We start from the raw sequence: 3,702 nt of genomic DNA on the forward strand, positions 1-3,702 counted from the left end.
GCCATGTGTGAAAAAGTAAGTACACCTTATGATTCAATAGCTTGTAGAACCACCTTTAGCAGCAATATCTTGAAGTAATCGTTTTCTGTATGACTCTCACATCGTTGTAGAGGAATTTTGGCCCACTCTTCTTTACAACGTTGCTTCAGTTCATTGAGGTTAGTGGGCATTTGTTTATGCACAGCTCTCTTAAGGTCCAGCCACAGCATTTCAATCGGGTTGAGGTCTGGACTTTGACTGGGCCATTGCAACACCTTGATTCTTTTCTTTTTCAGCCGTTCTGTTGTAGATTTGCTGGTGTGCTTGGGATCATTGTCCTGTTGCATGACCCAATTTCGGCCTTTTCCTTTGTTTAATTTACTCATCCTCAGTTGTTAAGATTAAAGTATTATCCATATGTATATTTAGGTGAGATGAATATTTTAATACTGTTATGTGTAAATGGTGTGTTTTTGTCTTAGAGGGAACCTCTATGAGCTAAGATAGATGTATTTCTCACTAGAGATTGATATAGTAATTTCTTATTTGTGGGATATATTTTTATTATTCTTTAGAACTTTTGGTGCCATTATAGATTGTGCCCTATGGACTTTACTGTCATTTTCCATTGAGTTATGCTCTAATGTTATGTATTTGGAGAACCAGTGATGTCACTGAGGGAGGGGACAGGATCGGTACTACTCCGAACGGCGCCAAGGAGGCATGGGTAATATATAAAGAAGATCTACTGATTGATACAAGACTAGCTACATATTTTGGTGAGTTATTCTCAGGACTTTATTATTTTGTTGTCTCCAATGAGGTACAGTGGAGGGGGTTCATCTTCATTTTACCGTAACCTTCAGGAGATGAAAGAAGGCAAGCGGATTTATTTCTCACCTAGTAGCACACCCACTCCTAGTAGAAGCCATTCTTTCTTCATGATATTTGTTATGGATATATAGTCACTTTGTTTCCGGGATTATTGGAGCACCCATTCATTCTATACATTCTGGACTGTGGTTCTATTTTTGGGTTTGCTCATTTTACGGAAGATTCACATTTCAAGAATATTGCTATAAGGGAACAGGTGTTTACGTCTTTATCCTTTAGGGGGGAATAACCACCAAGTGGAGTCAAGATAATTATTCTTCAAGATTGTATTATATTGCCCAATCGTGGATCATTCTTTACTAATACTTAACAGCCATGTCAGACATAGAAGACACTGATCCTATACTGTACATGACACACCAGCTTTGTATGCGTTCAATTGTTTTGATGACTCAACAAAGAAAAAAAGAGCATTACAAGTCTTTGAACATTTTTTAGACACCAAATCAAGAGACATTACAGACCTAAAGATACATTTCCAAAGGTTAGAAAAAATATTAATTCAAAATACAAGAGCCTGGTGGGACCTAATTTCATTAGAAATTTACATTAAGGATAAAAGACTTTCACGAGGACTCCGTATAAAAAAAAAGCCCCTACCTTTGGTTTCCAAGACCCTACTTTTGAACAGCAGTGGATCGCTACTCTAGACCATTGCTCTTTCAAATTAATGGGATTGATTGTCAAAAGGTTAAGGAAATAATTAACCTACAAACACAAGTGAAAGAATTACAATCACAACTAAAAGAATTTCAAGATCTAGAAGGTTTTAAGAATTATGACATAATATTATCCACCACAATTGATATGATTGAAAAATAAATTATGTCCAAAAAGCAGGCTAAATATGACCGAGATTGTATGGATTATGAAAAACAACAGATTTACAGTTGGCAGAGCGTACCCGTTGTGAGAGAACGTTCCTCTACTGGTTCACAGAAGGGCTCTAGAAGAGACAGATCATAATATGGTCAGAGGTTTTAGTCTTGCACACCTTAAATGCTATAATGTTAGCAATATACTTGCGTTTAAGGTACCGGTGCTCCATGGTTCAGGAAAAAACCTGTCTGGTGTATTCTCAGGATACATGTAAGTAAGTAGAGGATCCAGGGCACTTCGGATTTGCAAAAAATAATTTATTCTCTTAGTAATGGGCTCAAATACGCCCCAACCATGGAGTTTGATTTGTTTAACACTGCTATTGATGTTCACAAATTTGTCCGTAAATTAACCTTGAAGGCTTTGTTTCAGAAACAATCCAAGATGGCTGATGGAGACGAGAATGTGACTGAGATTAATTTTTCCTCTACCAGCAATGTGGTATGTAATTCCTGAAAATAGCATTGACTCGGACCATTCGGATACTATGGAGATAGAGGACAGAATTTCATTCTTTAGAGATGCTTGCTTTATGCAAGATTTAAAAGATCTAAATGAATTATTGGAGGAACATGAGGATAGCTCACAATTAAATTGTGCACCAGACTTTAGTGTCAGGAAATCTGACTTTAAGGGAAAGTTTGTCTTCTGCCCCCAATTCGCCAAGAGTCACTACTTATCCACTTTCGAAAACTTAGTCATTAGAGATTTCCGACTCTTGGCTGATGGTTTTTCATTTCAATGCTCATCTAAAGACAACTTAAACAAAAAGAAAGACAGGCTCTTAAGTCATTGCAACATAACTCTCAATTGGTTATAAAGAAGGCTGACAAAGGTGGGGCGGTGGTGGTTCAGAGTAGGGCTAGCTACCTTAAAAAGGCTTACCACCAACTTGGGGATGCTAAAATTACTCTACCAGCGACCCCACAGATGTCTTTCTCAGGGCCTTTCTAGACCTCATTGAGTTGGGCCAAGTTACTAAAGTTTTGAGTCAAGATGAAGTCACATTTTTGGTCAATCCATGTCCCATTATTCTGGCTTATTACAATCTCCTTAAGATTCATAAGACAGTGGTCGACCCTCCAGGGAGGCCAATCATATCATCTGTTGGATCTTTGTGAGATCGATTATTGAAATACATTGATAGGTATCTTCAACCTTTTGTAAGGAGTTTGCCATCATGTATACTTGATTCAGGTGATCTCATTGTTCATCTCAAAAATACCAAATGGGGTCCACAGTATACATGGGTTACCATGGATGTGAACTCTTTATATTCTATTATCCGACACGAGCAGGGTTTGGCAGCTGTGCGCTACTTTATTGAGGGCCCAGGTAGTAATGAATTTAATACCACTTTTATTTTGGATGCAATATAATTTCTACTAACACAATTATTTTCTTTTTTATCACCAATTTTACTTACAAACACAAGGCACATCTATGGGCACGAGTTTTGCACCTTCTTATGCTAATTTATTTATGGGGTGGTGGGAGAATAAGTTTATTTTTAATAGTTTAAATCCTTTCAGAAAACACATCCCCTTCTACAAATGTTTTATTGACTATCTGATTATGATTTGGGAGGGTGATTCACTTACACTGGATGCGTTTTTTGATTGTATTAATCAAAATACTTATAACTTAAAGTTCACTTATAATTTGCACCATCACCACATTCACTACCTAACCTTTTATTATTCATTGACTCTAATGGAGACATTCAAATGGATGTGTACAGAAAAGAGAATTCTAGAAACACACTCCTTCGGGCAGACAGCTGCCACCCAAGCTCGGTCATTAAAGGTATCCCAAAGGGTCAATTCCTCAGGCTGAGGAGAAATTGCTCCATGCAGGAGGATTTCTTGCGTCAGTCAGAGGAGCTGACCCAAAGATTTTTAGAGCGAAGATATAAAAAAGAGGCTTTACGCTCAGCATTTGAGGAAGTGG

Source organism: Ascaphus truei, chromosome 4, assembly GCF_040206685.1.
Source record: "Ascaphus truei isolate aAscTru1 chromosome 4, aAscTru1.hap1, whole genome shotgun sequence".
Classification (NCBI taxonomy): domain Eukaryota; kingdom Metazoa; phylum Chordata; class Amphibia; order Anura; family Ascaphidae; genus Ascaphus; species Ascaphus truei.